Genomic DNA, 17,271 nt, shown 5'->3' on the forward strand with positions numbered 1-17,271 from the left:
AGCACTGAGTGGGTTCTGAGTGCTGCTTGATCAGGAATATTCAGTGTCGAATTCAATATTGTAGTGATTATTATTTACTGAGAATGGAAGATAACAATGGCTAATATTTATTGAGGTTTACTAGGTATAAGATATTGCACCAAGGATCTAAAATTGTGTATTTTCATTTAGTTGCTATTGACTGGTGCTATTATCAGCCTTTTACAGAAAACCAAGGCATGGAGAAGCATGATAATTTGTCCAGGCTCATGTGATATCTGGTGGAACCTTTTAGATGTGCTCTCTTCTGAGTAGATACTAATTAAATACAGTTCAACTTCCCATTACCTGAAACATAATTAATAAAAACTAAGAGAGAGAAATTGGGGTTCAACCTGAAGGTCAGAAAAACAAAACAGCAACTGGCTCTTACCTTTACCTCAGTTTGAAATAGCTATCCTGCCTCCAGGAATCTCAGAATGAGACTGTGACTGAGACCTGTCTCCTCCAGTTTTATAATTGTTTCTAGGGCTGGGATTAAAGGTGTGCACACTGGGGTTAAAGGCATGCACCACCCGGTTCCAATGGCAGCTAGTGTAGCTATTGGGATTAAAGGTGTGTGTTATCACTGCCTGGTCTGTAAGGCTGACCAGTGGGGCTGTTTTACTCTCTGATCTTCAGGCATGCTTTAGTTATTAAAATACAAATGAAATGCCACTACAATTAGCTAGTGAAATTAGGGTCTGAGCTTAAATTTGCCACCTCACTTACTGTCAGAGAAATAGTCACTGTGCAAAACTAAAGTCCTTGAGGAGCATTCCAATCAACATTTCACACCAGACAGAAGTAAGAGTAGCAGATGCAACTCACAGTGTTTTTATACCCAGTGGATTGCCATGCTTCTAGAAAGAACACATGTGTGCACAATACACACATACATACATAAACACACATACATATACAAACACACATACACACAGCACACACAGTGTACATATGCAACATACACAAACACACACATTCACACATATGCACACACATATACACACATACTCATACAAACATACACATATATACACATACACAACACACACACACACACCACTATCTAAATAGCAGAATGAAGATCCAGTCCCTGTATGTCACCATGCATCTACCCCATCTTCTTGTTCTCAGTATGACTCTCTCTGTATCCCTTCTGTTCTACAGTCCCTGCCCTTGGACTGACCTCAGACTCCCGCTTCTCCTGCCTTGACTTGCTCTGTTGAGGCTCCTGCTTTGGATTGGCTCCAGGCACCATGTTCTCCCGTGTGACTCACTCCTTCTCCAGGTTCCCACCTCTTCATCCTAAGCTTTTCTACTCCTGTTCAGCCCTCTGGGGCTTCTGGCTGTGGCTCTCAGGCTCAGCCCTGTCCAGGCAGCTCGCCACCCTGGGGCTGACCCTAATAGTCCTCTAGCTTCCAGTTCGCCACACCAACGACTTGACTCTTCCAGACTCCAGAAGACCCAACTTCCCTCCCTTTCCCTCAACCCATTGTGTGGGTTGGGACCTGGCAAGCTTTGAAGGTGTCGGGGGATAAGCTTGGAGGAGGTGGGAAAGTTAGCTAGCTCAGTTTGTTTCCCACGACCATGGAGTAGTTCCTCAACTAGGGGGTAACCCTGGCAGAGGTCATGGGAAGCCTAGAGCTATTTATGGTTTTAAGATGCGGGGGAAACTATAATAAAAGGGTGTGGTGGTAAGTCAGGAGAGGGGAAAACATAGGGGCTAGGTATGATTGGTCCCCTAAGTATGCAAGTCTCCCAACAGCTTAGATCCTAGCAGAAAACACTAAGCTGTTTAAGAAATGAATGGGGGCTGGACAGAAGGCTCAGTGGTTAAGAGCATTGCCTGCTCTTCTAAAGGTCCTGAGTTCAATTCCCAGCAACCACATGGTGGCTCACAACCATCTGTAATGAGGTCTGGTGCCCTCTTCTGGCCTGCAGACATACACACAGACAGAATATTGTATACATAATAAATAAATAAATATTAAAAAAAAAAAAAGAATGGGCTATCCCCCTAGTGAGCAGGGTACAAGGACTAGAAAGCAGTTCCTGAAGTCTGACTGGAAAGGACAATGTATTTGGTCTTCCTTTCCTCCTAAGTTTTTTTGTTTAAATGGTGAGTAGAATGGGACAAATGTCACACAGAAGGGGTGACCAGCTGTCCTACTGCCTCTTTCCTTATGGCAAGTGTCTTCATCTTGGCCATCCTCAGCTTTTGGGCCCATTTCCATGGGACAAAGAATTAAAAGGATGATGTTGTTAATGAATAAAGATCTAGGACCTAGGATCCAAAGGAAGGTGATGATGAATGATTTCAGTAGAAAAAAAATGAATCTACTTTATGGGGGGAATAAAAAGGGTCATGGGGGACATGTTGGGGATGATTGGCAGGGGGTTAATAGGAAACCACAAAGTGTTGTGTAAACTTACCTCGGGCCGATGATAGCTAGATCTCAGTGCCTAATCTACTGCATAAGAACAGATGCACCCAGGAGCATCCTTTCCCTACAGTTCAGCTATTTATCCAATCCCTATGGATGTTACAGCCCCTGCATTTGGGCATGGCAAAAAAGGAGACTTAGAGGACAACAGAGGACCGGACATCCTAATACAGAGGGTACAGGTCAGAAAGAGCAATGTGTTTGGAGTTCAAATCTTAATTTTACCATTTGGGCAAGCCTCTTTATTCTTCCATTTCCCTAAGACAAAAAAAAAATTAGCTACCTTGTGGGATTACATGAGAGCATCTATGCATGTAATATTCTTGGCAGAGGGTTTCATTCATATGAAGTGCTGTAAAAAGAGGCAGGTAATATAGTCATTATGAAGAGGGTGATGAATCAGGGTTAATAGTTTCCTTTGTCTTCAGCCACAGAGACCTTCTTTAATCTTTTACTTTCCCCAAACCCTGGTCCTTCTGCAGATGCTGGGAATTGCCAGGAACTCATAGCCACAGGCAGAGGCTTGCGTCCTCTTTTTCCTATACCACCTCCATCCAGTGCACTGGACGCGAGGGTCTCCTTTGCTGTGCCCGGGGCAGACAGCGACACCCAGCCTAACCAGGAACTCCTGATGAGCCACTCAGCAAAGCCAGGCTCTTCTTCCACCTGAGTTGGGGGAGAAAGTGTCCTTGCTGTCAATGGCACATGAGAAGGACAGATTGCCAAGTAGCTCCGTATCATCTCCTGCTGGGCTACCAAGCACCATATAATGCATGGCCTCTTAAGCATTAGGGTTATTGAACAGAAAACTCATTTGGAAAAGGCCTGATTCCGAGCTTGTTACTTGATACTCCTCTAATGGGAAATACTTAAAGTGCATTTACTGGAAGCGAAGCGTTGCCATTCCGTGGCTCACTTGGACCACACTGATTAAAACCGGTTCGAGGGCTGCACATGCTTGTGGTGAGTGAGTGATCTATTTTGATTGATCTGTTTTCTGTCTGGTAATGTCCAGCCCAGCCTCTGCTATCTATATGTGAAAGGAAGGGGGGGGGTGCGAGCACTTTGGAAGCAATTCACACTGGAATCAAATGAACTTAAGGAGTTGATCCAGGTCAATAAATATGCTTGAACATGTTTATTTCAACGTGCGTTCAAGTATGGCCATATTTACAGTTTGGCTGAAATGGGTTATAATTGAAAAGGGATGACTATCTCTCTGAACACTGATTGTTTTCTCATGTTTGTACAAATTGAACGTATTTACAGAACCTCAGTTACGGGGATGCAGCAACATCTTTCCCGATTTTCCTGGGAACTGAGCTCTCTTTGAGGATTTTCCAGATAATTGAGGCTTATTCCGTTTAAGAGAAATGTTACTCATTTAAGTGAAGATCTTTCTTGGAACAGAGGGCATATTTCTCAGATTTCCTGCACACTGATCTTCAATTCAAGTTAATCTTCCTTTTAAAATAGATTGGGGAGGAAGTCTGTGTGTACTTGGCTCACGTGTAGAGGCCAGAGGACAGCTTTTGGAAGCCATTCCTCTTTCACCAAGTGGGTTCAGGAACTGAATTCAAGTAAGCCATCTTGCCAGCCCTAATGCAACCCTTTGTTGTTGTTGAACCTTTGAGTGTTAAAGATGGTAGCCTCTGTAGCAACCAGGGCTTTCTGAAGTGTGTGTGATCAGTGTCCCTAATCAACGGCACTGCAGAGTGGCACCTTTGTGGTTCTTGGCCTTAGGTTCTAGAAGATTCTCTTTTTCTTCTTTGGGTTCATTCTGTTCCTGTAATTTCTTGCTGCCATCCGCAGGCCAACTTTTATGCTTTTTTGTCTTGAGTTTGTCATTCATTCCTACTCAATTTTGGATGGAGACACCAGATAGACACTCTTAGCAACATTTTAAGCAAAGCCAGAACAAATAGTCTCAGAGTGAGGTCTCCCTAGGAATAAAATATTTATTCTTCAGTAAATTGACTCTGTGAGACCTGTTTTGGCTAGCCTAGTGGCATTGTGGGTTTGTTTTGGTGTTTTACCAAAAGTGTACCAGATAGGAGAAGTTGACAGAGATCCGAAATGAGTTGGTGCTGTTCTTTTGGAAATGTAATCCGACCTTTAAACATATCTTCTTGTGTGTCCATTAGCTCCAGATGCAAGTAGTGAGTTTTTCTAATCAGTAGTATCCACATTAATCTCTGCCCTGATTCCCTAAGGATAGCACTTTGATCTACAACCATACAGCTAGTGGCTTATACAGAGGAGACCCCAGAATTCACCAGAGATGTATTTTGAAGCCTTGATGAAGTTACAATGCTGCCAACATTATTATAAAGTGAGAGTCCTCCATGCTACCTAACCAAGTGTGATCAAAAACATCCGAGTACTCTTGATAATTCTATAAATACAGGACTTAAGTTACTTATGAACCTAGTTAAAATTTCCTTAGGGCAATTTCTTACAAAGATATAAAGTCATATTATTTATTCAACAGTCCTCCATGCAATCTGCTAGAGGAAAACATGGCCTGACTTTGACGTGGATGTTGTGTGTTTCCTTGGGTTCTGATAATCACCAAAGTGATTCCTTCCACACATGAAGCTTCTGCCTGGGATGATTCAAGTGACCACCATGGTCCAAGAGTGACATCTCTGCATGCCACACGTGCATGCAAATGAATGGCCTGGAGTGTTCACATACACTCCTGAAAGTTTCTGTTGGCCTTCCTATCCTTACCTCTTTCGAACATAGCTTTCCATACACCGCTCATGGAGATAACATGGAATCTCATTCATATGCCATTCTTGTGTCCAGTTTTCTGCACACTGGTAAAACTATGAGTGTGTCCTGGTTAGGACGACATGACAGAGGTCCCCAGCCCCCTTTTGTCCTTTTTCTTCAGCCTAAAACATGTGCGAGATGTTTCTCAACCATGAACATAAAGAAATCCCAAATTAGATGATACGATAGCATGGCAGAATTGGAGCTGTGTGGAGTTCCCCATGCTTTTCACTCGGCCAGTTCTTTAGAATGTTCTATTACTTGCAGCTGACTTGTACTCCTGACCAACGCTGGCTACAATCTTTATCATAGTTTATTTAACTTCATAATGGAGAATTCATCTAAGTTCTTCTCTCAGAGACATTTTCCCTGTTACACACATGGGAATACCTGGGCACAGTGGTGTATACCTCTAATCCTGAAGAAGCTGCAGCAGGAAGGCAAAGCCGAGGCCAGCCACAGCTACCTAGCAAGGCACTGTCACAAATGAACCAAAGTTGGGGTGGGGGAAGACAAGATATAGATTTCTATCTACAATATCTTCTTCCCATATCCAAATGAACTGTACAACCTCACTCTGTTATCTTTCCATAATTTGAAGAGGAAAACTCTTGACTATTTCCAAATGTACCCATGCCCCGGTTGTATTTCTACAGGAATGCCCATTTTCATTTTTCCTTCCAGGAAAGACGAAGATGGCTACATCAGACTGGCTAAATATATTGGTATATTTTCTTATTTTACTTTATTTTTTTCTCTATATCTCAGAACTGGAAAGAAAGTAGGGAATGATGCGTATGCTGGAAATACGGAGGCTTCATACCCTGTCCAGACAGAACATCGGAATGACATTCTGGGTCAATATTACCTCAACTTTCCAAGAAAAAAGAGAAAACAAAGAATAAAGAAAGGAAAGTATTTGAAGTCAAATGTGGTGGTCATGGTCATGCCCTTTAGAAATGGAGGCAGCCTAATAAAAAAACTTTTGTAGGTTACATCATGGTGAACTCAAGACCAGTCTGGGCTAAAGAAGGAAACTTGGGGAAGGGAGAGAGAGAGAGAGAGAGAGAGAGAGAGAGAGGTATAGATGTTGGTAATTGGTGCTTGTCCTCTTTATAACTGTGTGTGTGTCTGGGGACAGGCTTGGGGCAGTATGCATCTTTTACCATGTCCACATAGAAGACCGCCGAACTTGCACAGTGGAGAATACCAGGAAACTATGACTCCATCTTTAAATCTTACCTCAGAAGATCCGCTCTAGGCAACCAGAAGCAAGGAACAGCTTATATTTTTTCATGCATTTAAGGACACCCTCCAATGGCTGACACAGCCGGCTTGCCTTGTCTCCTGGTCTTTGTAGGAGATGTCCAACAGACCGTGGTCTCCTGGTGCTAAGGAGAGAATTAGCAGAGAGCACACCACCCCGAGAAATAGCAAAGAAAAAAGTGCAAGAAAAACTGCAAAGCTATAGAATAAACCATAGCATAAACTCCGGTGCAACAGAAGTGACTGTTCACGTGACTTAGTAACCTGCTGAACCAGCAACCACAGACTATAAACACAGGAAAGGGCGCTGCACAAACTGTAGACACATATCCTGAGGGAATGAGAAGCCGTGTTGCTGTTACTCAGGAACCACCAGGCAGGTTGTGCTCTTGTGAGTCTCGCATGGGAGGAGGCATCACCAGGGCTGGGAATCCCAGTTACTCAGCATAAACACAGCGCATCTTCTCACATCAGACAACTTGAACCTTGACTGTCTTTCCTGAGACAAAGGGGGATGCATCATCTCGGCATGAATTGTTTATTTGTGTTCACATGGTATATTTCATGGCAGCTTAGTGAAAATGGAGACCCGTGGAGGCTGAGAACATGCCAGCTATGTTTGCTAAACGTTCACATGACGGTAATGAATGCAGGCTTACTGAGCTGTGACGATGTTGAGGAAGATGAATTACCAAGCGCCTCGGCATATTTAACGACCCTGGGATGCTAACAGGGCCAGAAAGTTAAATTTAATACTCTACACTGAGAAAGCTGCCAAGTGCCCAAAGAATGTGGAGCAAAGGAGCCACTGATCTTTTGACAAACCTCCAAACTTGACCGACAGCATGTGCTCGCTGGATTCCTCAAGTGTCACCAGGCCGAGAGCCGAATTTTCTAGATTCATTTCATACCTGTGATAGCTCCCCAGAACGAATCGTTCTTGCCTTTTTGTTTGGTGCACCGTAGTCATGGATGCTAGGACAAGCAGATTAATAAGATGGGATAAAAGCCAGAAATGGGCAGGGCAGCTGTTGGAAGTATTATGTGCCCAGTCCAGCTGACCTCAGAAACTGTCGCTCTGAATGACCAATAGAGAAATGAAGAAAGGTTCAAGTCCATGCTCAGCTAGGTACAGGATACCATGAGGAGGCCCAAGAACCATGTGTGGTCTGTGTTTGACCCCACGAGGCCTACAACAGGAACACTTTCAGTCTTTAGAGGCAGGTACCTCTTTTCAGGCCCATCACATCGCGTGTTTTGAGTTGTGGGAACTTGGGCTATAATGCAATGTCTTTGAACTTCAGCATCCTTGTACACAGGAAAGAACTGGAGTCTCTCCATGCAGGAAGTTCCTGCAGACCTCAGTGGGACCACACAGACGGATGCTTAGATGAACTGTCTCATCAGAGGCCTTACACAGCAAGGCAGACTGATATTTTAATGGTGATGACAAGCAGGCATTACGAGGGTGACATTCCATAATGGCTTGGTTATTCAGACAGGTCTTTTTAGGTAAGTTTCCTCAACACTCTCAAGGTTGCTGGCCAGGCCGGAAAATAAAAGCTGACAAAGACAGATTAACAAGAGAAAAACATACAAATGTATTTAATAAAACTTTGCATAATCCAGAGTGTTCAGAAGTGAATATTCCCCCAAACCTGGGAAAAGGCTCTTTATGTCCAATGGAAAGGAGATAGTCATGTGGAAATGTGATTGAAGGTAAGATTTAATGGAAATCAACTAAGAGGGCCTAGGCCTGTGTGTTCAGGTGCTCCTTGCTCTCTGGGTGGTGTTCCTTTTGGGCAGAGGACAAGGCTCCTCAGGGAGGAGGATGTCATGACCTATCAGACATGCAGGCTTGCTGGGGAATACTCCCTTTGTACATTGTGAAGATGTGCCACTGTGATTGGTTTAGTAAAGAAGCTGACTGGCCAATGGCTGAACAGGATAAGGTTAGGCAGGAAAGCCACACTGAGATGATGAGAGGAAGAAGGGCAGAGTCCGGAGTCACCAGCAGGTGGCAGAAAGAAGCAAGTGGGCATGCCATACTGAGACAAGTTACCAAGCCATGTGGGAAAACACAGATAAGAAATATGGGTTGATGTAAGAGTTAGGTAGTAACAAGCCTAAGTTACTTAATTATAAGTCAAGTACTTATAATTAATATAAGCCTCAGTGTGTTTATTTGGGAGTTGTTGGTCTATTGGAAACTTCCACTATTGACTTCCTTTAGAACCAGCTCCTAACAGAAAGCCGTAGGAAGGTTAGAATGATGTTTCTAGGTGTTATTACTGCCTTTTCTTCCCCATCATCTCTGTGATTCATCATGGAGAAAAGAAGTTCTTCCTGTGGTCTACTTTGAGAGAGGAAGTGAACAGGGGCAAACAGGGCAGGTAGAAGTCAAAGAATTCACTTCCAGGGTCTTCCTAATTTTCTTAAGCTCAAAGTATCGCCATGGGATGGTGCCATGTCATTAGAGGGCCCTGACAAGAACTCTAAATCACAATACCTGGCCCAAATTGCTTTTGAATTGTGTTTTGCAGGTACTCTGATGGATACTCTCTATAAGTACAAAGCAGGGAGGGGCCTGGTAAGGCTTTGGCGTCTGTCCCTTGGATGAATTCAGAATAGAACTAGAAATAAAGTTAAAAGGAAGCTGTCTCCAAGGTTCCCAAGTCCTCAAGTTCTCAAAGTCTGGAGCAAAACACGATCAAAGAAGACATACCATCTAAAAAAGCTTATTTTATGGAAGAAGAAATCTGCTTTCCTCTGTTCGTGCTCCATCTTGCGGAGAGGACATCCTATCGTGGGAGCCTGGGGAAGGGGTAAGCTGTGGCTTATCTTTTAGAACAGCCCTCTGTGCTCTACACTCATCCGACTTCCCAGCCTTCCCTTGCCTACAGCCAGGCTAGTTTAAAAGACCTAGTTCCCACTGAAGGAAAAGAACGTGGGGTGGGCTCCCTGGGCTGTTCGGGTGCACAGTGCAGCTGCCCAGCTCCTCTGGGATATTTGTGCATGACTCTGCTCGGATGTAGATGGAGGTGCCCAGATGACCTTCCCAAAATGCTGGTTACACTGAGGGCCAGGATTTAGCAATCAATCAAATCAAAGAAAGTAAACCCTCTTTAAAAGGTAGAGGAGGAGGAGGAACAAGCCTGGCCCAGCCGGGGGATTGAGAAGCTGATGAAGCTAGTCATTTCATTTGAGTCTGTGTCTCTCTTGTTACCTTGAGCTTTCTAGAAAACAATTATGTTGGAGAATTTCATTAATTTTATGTCCATGGGTAATTCACTGACTCTAATTGGCTTTGAGAGTTGGCAATCGCAGCCTCTGTGGGCGAGCACACAAATGAAAAAGGCCCTTTCCCAGTGTGCGGAGATGTAACTGGATGCGCATTCCCATTTTTAATAACCCCCAGAACACTTGGAGGGCACAGCTACTGAAACTAGTTACAAGGCGGAGCAGCGCCCGTGTATGAATGCGGCACCAGGGTGTTGACAAATGGGGACATCACATTTGCCCAGAAATAACAAAAACCATTCTAGAACTAATAGCTGGTAACTGCCAAGAGCCAGTTACCACTTTGAAGATTTTGTTTATCATTGACCCCTGCAAACATAGGTGTTGTGTCAACTGTAGCTTGCACAGATGGAAACAAGGGCAAGGAGATTGGAAGATTTAACCAAGTGCACATAGCCAATGTACGGTAAGGACGACTAAGGGAGAGCTTCCAGGTCCACCCCCCCCCAATTCTCCAAAATGCTAGGTCATCAGACTTGTTGGTTTCTTGCCCACTATCCCACGATTTCTTCCTTTCCCCGACACACCTCACTTACTAGTTTCAAGCACAGAAACTTCCATTCGCAAGCCAAAGATCTTCGGCTGTGAGCAGTTCCCTATGGTTCAACCCAACAGTCCATAATCTGGGCTTATCATCAATTCATTAAGTTAATGAGGACAGCCAGCATTCTATTTACCTGGTCATAATCACCTGGATGAGGATGGTATTGAACCAGTGATCCAATCAGGATGAATGTCAGGACAGACAGACTTATCATAGCCTCTAGGAAACTGGTAGCTGTATCTATAATGACTTAGAAATGGACTCTGTTTAGGGAGATTTTTTTCTTTACACCCACCATAACCAAGACAGTCGTAATGCATGGAGCCGAAACTAAGGATGAACCACACCTGGTCATTGGTCTCTGCATTTTCACTTAGAAGAGCCAATACATCTTCTTTGGGATTTAAGTTAAGGGTGTTGGGTTTGTCTTTGTTCTCAACCAACAGCAGACATTCCTGAGAGGAGAAAGGAAAGGGGTTTTCAAGACATGAGCACTAGAGAATGCCAAAATGGCCTTTAGATTTAAGACCTTTCCTTTTCAGCCCATTGCTGTGCAATGCGAAGACTATTGGCGTTCTCTCTTTTCCCTCCGCCCATGCTGTCTCTAAAGGGACGCGTGTATGACGGAGAAAGCACAAGAAAATGTGCTGTTTTCATCAGCCACCTTATAAAGTGTCATAGTGGAGGCGAGACAAGAGGGGGGTGAGCCACACGAGACACGGAGCAGTGACGCTTTGCTACGGAAGTCGATTTATTCCGGCCCAGCAGAAAGTGAGGCGCTGAAGGCATCGCATTGCTCTTTGTTATGGCTTCATCCTGAAGTTTATAGATTTTTTTCCCCTCGATGTAGAATTTCTCCATTTGCAATTGGCAACCGCTTCAATTTTCCTCCAGATTACAGGATACACAGAAGATTAATTAAGAACAGCCGCACCCAGCCCATTATCTGCCCCATCGTCCCCATTCCTTCCTAACGGAATCCTGGGTTTGTGCAGAGACCCACAATAGCCATCAGTAAGAATGTTTTCCAGTTCTTGGTGCAGAGCACACCCTGGGCAGGGCCTTTATGTGCACTCGAGGAAGTCAAGCCAGTTTCCAAAATGGAAATGGTTGTCCGATAGCTTAAAGGCGTTGTTTTGGTGGTAGATGAGGAGTGCTCTGTCGAGGAATATAGAGGTTGTGTGTTTTGGTGCTTACACTGTAGTGTTCTTTGATCACACAGGATTTAATTACAGGCTCAAGGACTTTAGGCTATGAAGGAGAGTCTTTCAATGGTGTTTCACTGAAAGGGCGTTAGAAACCACATGTCATTCAAAATGGGGCTGGTTCCCAGAGAGTAATTTTGTTCTAGTCATGGGTAGGGATGGGAATTATGTGGGGGGAGGAGCTCCTGGAATTTATCAGCCTAAACTCATTCCAGTCAACCAGAGCCCCAAAGACCAAAGGTTTAAGCTGGGCAGCAAAGAGGCTGAGTCTGAGGAGATAATGAATCCCCGTGATTGCAGTAGGCTCCCCTCCATCTCCCAAAGTCCAGACCATCTTGTGAGTCCGATAGTAGCAACATTTAATTTCGGGTAAGGAAATTCACCAGCTTCCCTGTCTCTTCAGCTATCAGAAATCCTCTCTCAGGACTAGCGAGGTTGAGACATTATAATCACTTTTAGATAGGAGGACAAAATGAGACCCAAGCAGGAGTCTTGGGCAGTCTGAGGAAGAAACCAGCTCTTAACTCTGGCATTGTGAGATGGTTACATACAGGATAGAAGTTCTCAACCTATGGGTCAAGACCCCCAGAGGGATCTCATATAGGACATTTACATTATGATTCATAACAGTAGCAAGATTGCAGTTATAAAGTAACAACAAAATAAGTTTCTGGTTGGGGGGTCAGCACAACATGAGGAACGGTGTGCGTGAGAGGATCGCAGTGTTAAGAGGGTTGAGAACCGCTGATAAGGAGCATGAAGGCCTGGAGGTGAACATAGCTAGGATGCTGCTGTACAGGGCCCTCCTTTCAGGATGAAGTGCCCCTCCCCCAGCCATCTTTCTACACACTCGTGGAGAAGCAACATCTAGGGAAGCATTTGACGGTACACACCAATTCAACTTTCTGTCTAAGACCACACAAAAGATGGGTCTGAGAAAACCCCACCCCGCTGCTCTTGAAGATGGTGGGAAGTGGTTAGAAGTCCCCCAACATTTGGGAAACATGTTTACTTCCATAAATTCTTTAGACTTGGGGAAAATAGTCACTCTGATTTTATGTCCTGGACAGCTAGGAAAGTGAGAAAATAAAATGAAAATTGCAGTGTTGTTATGGAAACCAGAGCCATTACAGCCAGGTGAGTGCGCAGCTCACCATTCAGTCCTCGTAACCAGGTGACAGGACAAGGGACACGGATAGCATTTGGTGTCGCCACACTTTAGTGATATTTATGTGTTGATGTGGCATAAAGCTCCTGAAGACAAGGCGTTTGGCAGGCCCTTCTAGGTTACTGTGCATGACGGACACCTTGTGAAAGAAAACGCTGAGGTCACAGCAGCTCAAGCCGCCAGGAAGCCAGCCCGCCACTGTTACGACCACGCCAGTGACAAACTAGGTTTTCACTGAGGTCACCCCAAGCCTGGGTTTATGTGAGAACTTGATGTTCATGGTCTTACTTAGTTTTCACGATTGCACTGTGGGGTAGACATTATTATCTCTATTTTCCAGATAACTTTAGTGACTTTCCCACAGCACAAACCGATAAGAGGCAGGGCGAGAAGACCAAACGTGGGTCACCATGACCCTTTACCGATTCTGACGCTCTCCTCTCAATAGGCTGGTTGAGAAGCCTTCAGGACCCCTGAACCATTTTAGCCTCTCCTGGCTCAAAGCCAAGTTGGCTTGTGGTATATCATGCCCACGTGAACTAGCAGAAGGGAGTCTGCTGAAGGCACTCAAGGTGAATGAGGCCCGGTACTGCAACAAAGCCCCGCTGGGTCCAGAGCCTCCGCGTGTCTGCGCCCTCTCTTTTCCCACCATTCTTTTGGACGGAGGGTCCAAGCGACCAGGCAGGCAGACACATCAGCCTGTGGGAGTGAGGTGTCCTTCTCTCTAGGACAGGGTGGAATATCTGAGCGCCATTTCCAGCTTGGGCTCTGCACCTTCCCCCGCAGCTTTTGTTTTCCATCCCATAATCAGTCACCCTGGCCCGACCAAGTGGTTCAAGCTAGACTGGAGTGTGCTCCCGAGATAAGCAATCGCTATGAGACCTCGCCCCCCCCCCCGAAGGTTCCTCCTCCCTTCTTCCACTCTAGGATGGATTCATCTTGAGTTGCAAGATAGGAAGAGGTGGGAGTCAAGAGAAAATTTATAGGCCCGCTTCCCAAGGCAATTGCCCGTGTTTAGCTATAAATATTTTCAGAAGAGATAAAAGCAGTCACTCTCTCGCTGTGGGCCCTGCACACACTGCCCCAGAAGCAGAGAAATGGAGCCAAGAAGGGAGTGTGGGCACAGCAGTCCGACCCCGCAGCGCTATGTTCCCTGGGAAGCTGAAGGAAGGAGGGAGGCCGAGAGGGAGTGAAGGCTGCTGTTTGGAAGTACAGAGTGCTCTGACACCCACTCTCCCAATTTGTTCTTAATCTCCCTAGGTATGTGAGTTCTTCCCTTGCCAGGCCATTTGACAATAGCACGTTTCCATTTCCTCCCTATCATCCAAAAGCAGGGAGCTAGCTACAAAGGGAAAGGCATTCTGGGAGCCCACGAAATGTTTTTATTGAAACCCAGTCCTCCAGAGAGAGATTGAGGAAGTGATTTAAGCAAACTTATTACAAAATAAAAATGTATCCTCTGACTCTACGACAGGAAATTTGAGAAAGAGAGACAAGCTTATAAAAAGGCGCACGTGCACACACACACACACACACACACACACACACACACACACACACACACAGGAGTGTGTGCGTTCAAAAGGACTGGAAGAAAGAAGAGATGCTAAATCACTTTGTGCAGAAGAGGCAAACCCAGCAGGAAGCTCAGAAAGGAGTCTCAATGCCCTCTGAGTAATATTGTCTTCTTCCAAATATCATGCATTCTATTGCAAAAATTCTAATTAAAAAAGATCCATCAGGCTATGGAAAACAGCTGGAATCCCTTATCATTCACGCCATGGTTTGGAAGAACCTCCCTGAATTCCTATTATTAACAGTGCTGGGGGGATCTACCAGCGAGGACCCAGGTGTCCATGTTTTGTCCGCATGACACAAGCCTATAATAATTTAAGGGCCTCTAAGTAGCCCTGCTCACTAATGAAGCTGGTTAGGAAACGAACATGATTTCATAGAACTGTATTTCCAGACTCGCTTTCCACTGGCCCCTTCACCCCCATTGGACTGAATAGCGTGTTCAATTAAAGGGCACAGGACATGCTCAGCTGGGCTGTAGGAAACCTCCCCACCCCACCTCTGCCTGGCTTTGCAATCAGCCATTCATGGCTAATCTTTTAGTAAGTCAAGTGGGATTTTAGAACTCAGGATCTGGTGAACCCCCTCCCAGGATACCTACTTCTTATATTTTCACATGCATTGTCTTGGACTTCTGCTACAGAGAAGGGCAAGCCTTTCATCCAAGGGCCCATTCATTCTCCAGCAGTGAGCCCCCCCCCCCATTGGGTTATTCTTTCTTCTTCAGGGACAACTGCTCCCTGTAATGAGGGAAAGAAAGCCAAGGATGCACTCAAGAGCCAGGCCTCTGCCTGCCCACCTGTTGGAAATGGAAGCTGTGTGTGACGGCTATTCTTGGTTGTCAACTTGACTACATCTGGAACGAACTATTACTCAGACATGGAGGGCACACTTGTGATCCAGTTCTTGCGACAAGAAGACAACGCACATGCCTTTGATCTGGATCTAGAGGCTGGAAGGCACACCTTCAATCTGAGCCACACCTTCAGCTGGAAGCCTATGGAAGCACAATGGAAGATGGAAGGGTCCATTCTTTACCTGCCTGCCCTCACCTTGTCAGCACATCCACTGGCATTGGAGCCTACTTCTTCAGAATCCCAGCAGGTACTGAAGACCAGCTGAGACACCCAGTCTCATGGGACTGAGCAGCTACTGGATTCTTGGACTTTCCATTCACAACTGGCCGTTGCTGGACTACAGCCTGTAAGTCATCCCGATGACTTACAAATTCTCATATCTATCTATCTATCTATCTATCTATCTATCTATCTATCTATCATCTACCTATCTATCTAGATTTATTCCATAAGTTCTGCAACTCTAAAGAACCTTGACTAATACACTGTGTCTATTGGTTTCAAATAATATAGTCCGTTAGTGCTAGTCATGGGGTCAGAAAAGCACATAGCTTGTCCATTGCTGTGTGGGTTGAGTACAAGCAAGGAGGACCGTGAGATGAGACAAGTAGATTGGAGTGGGAGAAGCTAAGGCTCAGGGAATAGCATAGGGGTTTCCTTTGTGGGAGGAGGTGGCCAAAATTGCCTTAGTATGGCCTATAGTGAAGATGACAAGTCGCAGCTACTTAAGGTCTGGTCTTACTATTCCTAACCTCTAGGAGTTCCAATGCAGCTCTCCCCAAACAGGCCTGCAGACATGCAACTCTCTGCTGGTACCCATCCTATTTAGGTACAGGAAACATGCTCTACATGAATAGCTCAAATCTCAAAGTGCATGATGGAACAGGTAGAAAATTAGATCAAGGCTTCAACATTCAAAACATTTGTGTGGTCTTATACATCTTAAAAGCTGCTTCAGAGAGAAATGGCCCAATTTCTCTCTTACGCAGCTTTTAAGATGTATAAGACCACATAAAAATCAAGGTAGCAAGCAATATTATTTCTCCAGGTGTGTTTGAGTCAGGAAGATACCAATTAAAAAAAAACAAAAACAAAAAAACATAAAAGCCACTGCCTCAATAAATGTATCTACTTTCCTAATAAGGCACCGAGCCACTATTGTGCTGCCCAGCCAGTGGACAAACATCTTGCTGAGACATGTGCATTCAAAGTCAGGATATTGTCTCGGAAACTTGAGCCTGCAGCCCTCGCAGAAGCAAGAATCATTGCATAATCTCTTCCAGAAGAATAGAAACCCAGGCTTCAGGCAGCAGCACAGTCCCTGAAGGACACACCAGCATTGATTTTTTCCATGCGGTGCTTTGCTCTCGGTGCACGGATGTTTTGAATGATAGCTGACAGTCTTTTCATGTCCCTTCGTTTACTGTGCCCCCAGAGACAGTCAAAGCCTCCAGGCCACACTGCAATAAAAACTTACCAAGCTGGAAGGATACAGCTCGAGAAACTTCCCAGACAACCGGGGAAGTTCTGCTGACGGCACTAAAATCCAGGATCTTCATATAGCATCTCAGGCAGGTGTGTTTATCCAGCAGAGCGGAAGCCGGAAACGTGTCCTCTGAGGAGGGCCATCGCTGCTTCCTGTGGGCTGAAGACTTTGTGTGTTTTCCTGCCTCTTGACCTTGAACCCTGACTTTCCACTTCTGGATCTGCAATTAGATTGGATTCTGGGGCTTTGTTTGGATTGTGGGGTGACGTCCCTTAGGAGCCTTTGTATTGTTGCAGGCCAAAGATGAATCCTCCCGGCAGGACGGGTGGGGGTTGCTTTGTGAACTGTGATCTAAAACAGTCATACCTCAGTCCCAGATCTGCAAGCACAAGGCATATCTTTATATATTCAAATATGCATATGTGTATGTATTCATATATATATATTCATACAAATGTATTTGTAACAAAATAATGATTTTGCACCAAAATACACATAGGCCCAATGTGAAGGTAGTAGCCCAGGCCTTCTTCCAGGAAAATTTTCACCCTGCTAAGGAGATCCCAATTATTTTTACAAATTTTTGAATTGGTGTAGCCCAGGAGATCCCCCAGTTACACTGTTTTC

At 45.0% G+C, this 17,271-nt stretch overlaps 1 long non-coding RNA gene across 1 annotated transcript; it reads right to left on the reverse strand.

Moving 5' to 3' along the window:
* Positions 1-2,225: 2,225 nt before the first annotated feature.
* LOC126508593 (uncharacterized) lies at positions 2,226-15,654 on the reverse strand. The gene is made up of 3 exons (XR_007593895.1): positions 15,101-15,654; positions 10,487-10,808; positions 2,226-8,072 (listed from the first exon to the last, which is right to left on the reverse strand). It is a non-coding gene; the product is annotated as an uncharacterized lncRNA (long non-coding RNA).
* Between the last annotated feature and the right edge of the window lie 1,617 nt (positions 15,655-17,271).

The sequence above is a fragment of the Alexandromys fortis genome, unplaced genomic scaffold (assembly GCF_014885135.2).
Source record: "Alexandromys fortis isolate MF-2015 unplaced genomic scaffold, M_Fortis_MF-2015_v1.1 scaffold_79, whole genome shotgun sequence".
Classification (NCBI taxonomy): domain Eukaryota; kingdom Metazoa; phylum Chordata; class Mammalia; order Rodentia; family Cricetidae; genus Alexandromys; species Alexandromys fortis.